Here is a 7,247-nt window from a genome sequence, read left to right on the forward strand (position 1 = left end):
AGCAGGAATCAGGTCATCACCCATACTTGCATCAGTGAAGGGGTTGAAGGAGTGGAGGTTTTGGGTAGCGGACGTACGATGTGATTCCTTTTCCTCTGTGGAACTGGCCTGCAGAAGGCAGCATGTGAAGAAAGTAGGCAAGACCAACAGAGCTTAGGAAAGCGAGGTGGTTTCAGTGGGAGGCTGCTGAGTCCTCAGGAGTGATTCAGCGACTGGGGATAAACTTTTCATTTTGAAATAAGTTTAGACTCATAAGAAGTTACAAAAATTGTAAAGAGAGTTCCCATTATTCTTTGTTCACCTTCTCTCAATGATAGCTAATCTTATATAACTATAGTACATTTTCAAAAACAGAAAATTGATATTGATACAATACTACTAACTAAACAATATAGCTTTCCTATGGCCTGAATTATGTACCCTCAAGTTTATATGTTGAAATCATAACCCTACTGTGACTTATTTGGAGATAGGAATGTTATAAAGATAAGTTTAAATGAAGTCATTAGGGTAGAACCCTAATATGATAGAATGAGTATCCCTATAAGAAGAGAAAGAGATACCAGATCTAATTCTTTCTCTCTTTGTACAAACACAGTAGAAAATCCATGTGAGGACCCAGAGAAAAGGTGGCTATCTACAAGCTAGGAAAAAAATGTCTTGCTAGAAACCAACCCTGACATTTGATCTTGGACTTCTAGCCTCAAGGACTGTTGTCTGTTGTTTACCTACCACCTAGTCTGTGGTATTTTGTTATGGCAATCTGAACACACTAACTTATTCTATTTCACCAGTTTCTATATGCACAGATTTCTTTTTTGGTATATAGTGCTCCATCAGTTTTCTGGAGCTACCACAAATGAAATACCACTGACTAGGTAGCTTAAACAACAGAAATGTGTCTTTCTGTTTCTAGAAGCCAGAAATTCAAAGCCAAGGTGCTGGCAAAATTTATTTCATCCTGAGAACTGTCTCCTTGGTTTGCCGATGGCCATTCTTTTTACGTGGCCATCCCTCTATACATGCACACCTCTGGTGTCTTTTAATATATCCTAAACTCTTCATACAAGGACACTAGTTATATTGGATTACCGCATACCCTTATGGCCTTGTTTTAACCAAATCACCTCTGGCCCTGTCCCCCAAAACAGCCATGTTCTGAAGTACTGCATGTTAGGGCTTTGATATAGGAATTTTGAGGGACACAGTTCAGTACCCAGTAAGTTCTATGACATTATTTCATATGTATAGACTTATTAATGAACACCACAATTAGAAGCAAAACATTTAAGGGACACAAAAATGGAAAATTACCTGTTGATGATAGTGTGTATGATAATATATTTAACTGGACTAATATACAACGTATTGATATTGGGAGAATTTACTTTGCAAGCTGTAATGGTATACAGTCATTGAATGTATTAAAAACAACTGCTCCATCAGCACAAAGACATTCTCTTGTATTACCACTTTATAGTTATGCCCTTTCCAGTTCCTGACTCCTAGCAGCACTGAACATTATTATAATTTTATCATGTTAATAATGTTATGAAAATGTACGCCATAATATAGTATATGACATCTTGAGTTTGGCTTTTTATTCATTCAGCAAAATGCCCTTGACTTCTATCCAAGTTGTTACATATACTTATAATTTGTTCCTTTTTACTACTATGTGGTATTCTATAGTATGTATATACCATAGTTTGTTTATCCATCTATGTATTGAAGTAATTTGTGTTGTTTCCAGTTTTTTTCTGAAAAATAGACTTACCTATGAGGGGATCTTAAAAAGTTCAGTTATATGCATATTAAAAAACAATTATCTGTGGTTTCCAAAACATTTTTACACTAAATATTTTCCTTTAATTCCATTTTCCACAAACTTTTTAAGTTCCCTCATACCTGGAGAATAAATACTCAGATATATAGTTGCTGAGTCAAATGGTAGTCACATGTTCAGTTTTATAAGAAACTGCTGAACTATTATTTTTTGCAGTGGTTGCACCACTTTACATGCTCCAAATAACATGAAAAATTTAGTTTCTCAACATCTTTGCCAACATTTGGTATTGTCATATTTTTATTTTAGCCACATCAATAAATATAAAGTAATATCTCATTGTGATTCTAAGCTATATTTCCCTAATGGCTAGAGATGTTTACCAAGTGTTTCTTCATGTTCTTTGCCCATTTTCTAATTGAAATATTTTTTAAAAATTTTTTACTGTTGAGTTTTGAAAGTGTTTTATATATGCTAGATGCAAGTACTTTTTTAGATAAGTAGTTTGCAAATGTTCTCTTCAGTTTGGCTTGTCTTTTCATCTTTTTTAAATGAGAGAGATGGGAGGGGGAAGAGATAGATGAAAGAGAGGGAGAAAAAAAGAAAGACATATTTTTCATAAAGTCTTACTATTGTGATCCTCTTGACACAGCCTCCCAGTTAGCTAGGATTACAGGTGTGTACCACTATGCCAGGCCTGTTAGGTTTGGTCAGGAAACTGAATCTGGGCCTCCCATGTGGCCCCAGTCTTGTGCAATGGTGCCCTCCCACTCGTGCAACTATTACTGGGCCTTTCATCTTCTTTTCTTTTTCTTTATTTTTAATTTCCAGAAGATATGTGCACTTGCCAGCGAGAGAGGGGGACAGACATATGGAGATAGAGAGAGAGATTGAGGGAGAAAGGATTCTCCAAGGGGTGTGGTCACACTGAATTGATTCTCCATTTCTCCATCCAATTGGGATTTTAGGCATGCATGCACATGTACCCTGTCTCTTTTTCAAACTGCTGGGTCTGAAATTCAAATCATGCAGTCGGCAATGTGGGATCCAGCTCCCTTCATGACTAGGCCATGGGCCAACCCCTTTTAAATTCTTGACAGGATCTTTCACAGAGTGAAAGTTTTGAATTTTGATGCATTAGAGTTTATTAATATTTTTATTTCATGTTCTTTTACACATTCAATCAGGTTATTTAGCTTACAAAGTGAATATTCCAACATGTATATATTTTTCCATAGTCTAGTTGATAATACTATAAAATTATCTTCAACAGATAATACCCCATTTCTTTGTCCCATTAATGCTTTGCCTCTCAATTTTCCTTCAGATTTCTTTCTTCAGACTCTACTATTTCACCCACATTATATCTGGTATTCAAAGCAATTTACTGTGTTTATATATCCTTTAGTCAATCAGTTTCAGTCTTAGAATGTGGACATTCGGTATATATTAAGTGGGGACATACAGTCTCTCTCCTTCATAGCCTGGCTTGCTTCACTCAGTAGTAAATCTTCCATATTCAGCCCTTTCAGGGTCTTGTTTTTTATGGTTGAATAGTATTCCATGGAGTATATGTGCCACAGTTTTCAATCCATTCATCTGTTCGTGAGTATTTAAGTTGGTCCTATGTCTTAGTAATTGTGAATAATGCCACAATAAATATCAATGTGCAAGCACTTCTGTCTTTTGGGTAGATAAAAAGTGGGATTGCTGGATCATATGGAAGTTCTATTTGTAGATTTTTGAGGAATCTCCAAATTGTTCTCCACAGTGACTGGACAAATTTACATTCCCACCAGCAGTGTAGGAGAGTTCCGCTTTCACCACACCACTGCCAGCACTTATCATTTTTTGTGATTTTTTTTTAATCATCTTAGTCATTCTGACTGGGGTTAGGTGGTATCTCATCATTGTTTCGATCTGCATTTTCCTTACTATGAGGGATGTTGAGCATTTTTCTTTTCATATGCCTTGTGACTATTTGTATGTCATCTTTAGAGAGTGGTTTCTTCATTTCATTCTCCCATCTTTTAATAGGCTTGATCATCTTTTTTTGGAACAGCTGCTTGAGTTCCTAGTGTATCTTTGTTATCAGCCCACTATCTGACACATAGTTTACAAAAATATTTTTCCATTCTGAGGGCTGTCAATTCACACTAATTACTTGTCCTTTGCTATGCAAAATCTTTTTAGTCTGATGTAATCCCACTCGTCTATTTTGGGGGTTATTTATTGTGCTTTGGGGGTCTTATTTAAGTTGTTTTTATCTACTCCAATGTCTCCCAGAGTTTCCCCAGTGTTTTCCAGAAGCAGTTTTGTAGTTCGAGGTCTTAGGTTTAGATCTTTGATCTGCCTTGATTTGATTTTTGTCTATGGTGGCAGATAGGGGTTCCGATTCATCTTTCTACAGGTGTATATATCCAGTTTTCCCAGCACAATTTGCTGAAGAGGGTTTCCTTTTCCCACTGAATTGACTGGTATCCTTTGTCAAAGATCAGTTGACTGTATGCTTGGACGTTTATTTCTGGGGACTTTATTCTGTTCCACTGGTCCACCTATCTGTTTCTGTGTCAGTACCATGCTGTTTTGATTAACACAGCTTTGTAGTATATTTTTGGGTCTGGGAGTGAGATGCCCATCATTCTACTCTTCTTGTGCAGGATTGCTTGGCAATACGAGGTCTTTTATGATTCCAGACATATTCTGTAATTATCTTTTCTAGATTTGTGAAGAATATATGTGGTACTTTGATTGGCATTGCATTAAATATGTAGATTATGTTGGGTAGAATTGCCATTTTGATTATATTAATTCTTCCAATCCAGGAACATGGGATATCCTTCCACATTTTTGTGTCATTTTCAGTTTCTTTTTTTAGTTTCTCATAGTTTTCCTTGTGGAGGTCTTTAACTTCTTTGGTTAGATTTATTCCCAGGTATCTTCTACTTTTTATGGCTATGGGAAATTGAATTATTTTTCAGTTCTACCTCAGTCTGCCTGTTGTTCATATATAGAAATGCTACAGATTTCTGTATGTTGAATGTGTATCCTGCAACTTTACTGTATTCATGTATTACTTCCAGGAATTTTTTTATGGATGTCATTGGGTCTTAAGAAGTTTTTTATGGATACCTTTGAGTCTTCTATATATACAATCATGTCATCTACAAATAGGGATAATTTCACCTCTTCTTTTCCTATTTGAATGCCTTTTATTTTATTCTCTTTTCTGATTGCACTGGCAAGGACATTCAGCACTATATTGGAAAGGATTGAGGAAAGTGGGAATCCTTGTATTGTACCCATTTTTAGTGAAAAAGCTTTCAGTTTTTCTCCATTCAGGATGATGTTCGCTATGGGTTTTTCATAGATATCTTTTATTGTGATGAGAAATGACTCTTCTGTGCTGTTATTGCTGAGAGTCTTGATCATGAAGCGATGTTGTATCTTATCAAATGCTTTTTCCGTATCACTTGATATGATCATATGGCTTTTATCTTTTTTTTGTTAATATAGTGTATTACATTTACAGCTTTGTGTATGTTGAACCAACCTTGCATTTTTGGAATAAAGCTTACCTGATTATGATGCATAAAGATTTTTATAAGTTGTTGGATACAATTTGCTAGTATCTTGTTGAGAATCTTTGTGTCTATATTCATCAGAGATATTGTTCTATAAATGTCCTTCCTGTGACGGAGGCTTCATAAATGAATTAGGGAGAGATTTACCCTTTTGGATCTTTAGAAATAACTTGAGTAGAATGGGTGTTAGCTCTTTTTTGAACGTTTTGTAGAATTCAGAGGTGAAGCCATCAGGAACCTTTGCTTTTCTTTCTTTGTTGGGAGGTTATTTATTACTGATTCAGTATTCTGTTTTTTTTTTTTAATGGACCTATTCAGACTTTCTATATCCTCCTGGCTCAATCTTGGTATATTATATGTGTCCAGGAAATTGTCCATCTCATCCAGATTTTCTTGTTTCTTGGCATAGAGTTGTTTATAATATCCTCTAATAATGTTTTGTATTTAATTTCTGGTATGTCTGTTGTTATATTGCCTGTTTCATTTCATATTTGACTTACCTGGTTTCTTTCTCTCTTCTTCTTAATCAGTCTTGCTAGTGGTATATCAATTTTGTTTATCTTTTCAAAGAACCAACTTTTACTTTCATTTATTTTCTGTATAGTTCCTTTATTTTCTATTCCATTTATTACAGCCATATACTTATTATTTCCTTTCTCCTGGAGTTTTTATGATTATTTATGCTGTTGCAGGTCTTTGAGGCACGATGTTAGGTGATCCATTTGCCTTCTTTATGTCTTTCTCTTATGTGCACTAATTGCTATGAACTTTCCTCTTATGACTACTTTTGCAGTGTCCCAAAGATTATAGAAACTCGTGTCCTCATTGTCTTTGTCTTCCACGAACCTTGTAATTTCAGCCTTTATTTCTTCAGTAGTGGTAAAGTAATTCTAGAGTACGTTATTTAGTTTCCATGTACTTTATTATTTTTGAGAATTTCTCTTGAAATTAAGATCTAGTTTAATTCCATCATAATCAGAAAAGATGCTGGGTATAGTTTCTATATCTTTGAATGTGTAGAGGCTTGCCTTCTGCCCTATCATGTGGCCAATCTTCAAAAAGGTTTCATGTGGGGGTGAGAAAAAAGTTTATCTTGTGGTTTTTGGGTAGAAAGTTCCATAGATTTCTGTTAAATCCATTTGATTTGTGGTATCGTTTAATTTCTTTATCTCTTTACTTTTTTTTTTTATCTAGATCATCTGTTCAGGGAGGATAGTGTGGTATTGAGGTCTCCAACAATTATTGTGTTGCAGTCTATCTCCCCTTTTATATCTACCAGTCTTTCCTTCACATATTTGGATGCTACTGTGTGAGGTGTATAGATATTTATAAGCATTATATCTTCTTGATCGATTGTCTCTTTTACTACAATATAGTGCCCTTTATTTCTTTGAACAGTTTTGTTTTAAAGGCTATTTTGTCAGAAATTAGTATTGCGACTCCAGTTCTTTTCTGTTTCCCATTTGCATGGAAACCCTTTTTCTAACCCTTCACCTTTAGTCTATGAATGTCTTTATCCATGAGGTGTGTTTCCTGTAAGCAACAGATAGAGAGTTTCTTTCTCTCTCTCTCTCTTTTTAATCCATTCAGCCAGTCTGTGTCTCTTTTTTTAATTTAAATTTATTTATTTGCATTCATTCACTGTACATCATTACAGCACACAAAATGAGATTTTCCATCCAGAGTACACTGTATATTGTCTCAATAAAGCACATCAACAAACATGTTATTGTCAGCAAATAATTTTCCATTTCTTGTTTTCTGTATGTTTTCCTTTTTTCTCCCCATCCTTGATTCCCTATCTCTTACCCTCTGCCATCTCCCATTCTCCTCCCAAACTGTCTCTGGTATCTATGTTTGCTTTCTATACTGTTTTC

The 7,247-nt window shown here is 35.1% G+C and overlaps 1 pseudogene; it reads right to left on the reverse strand.

Annotated features, from left to right (window-relative positions):
- Window positions 1-2,184, reverse strand: part of LOC102472714 (eukaryotic translation initiation factor 1-like) — a 3,004-nt pseudogene extending 820 nt beyond the window's left edge.
- Window positions 2,185-7,247: the final 5,063 nt, after the last annotated feature.

Source organism: Tupaia chinensis, unplaced genomic scaffold, assembly GCF_000334495.1.
Source record: "Tupaia chinensis unplaced genomic scaffold, TupChi_1.0 Scaffold000357_1, whole genome shotgun sequence".
Taxonomy (NCBI): domain Eukaryota; kingdom Metazoa; phylum Chordata; class Mammalia; order Scandentia; family Tupaiidae; genus Tupaia; species Tupaia belangeri.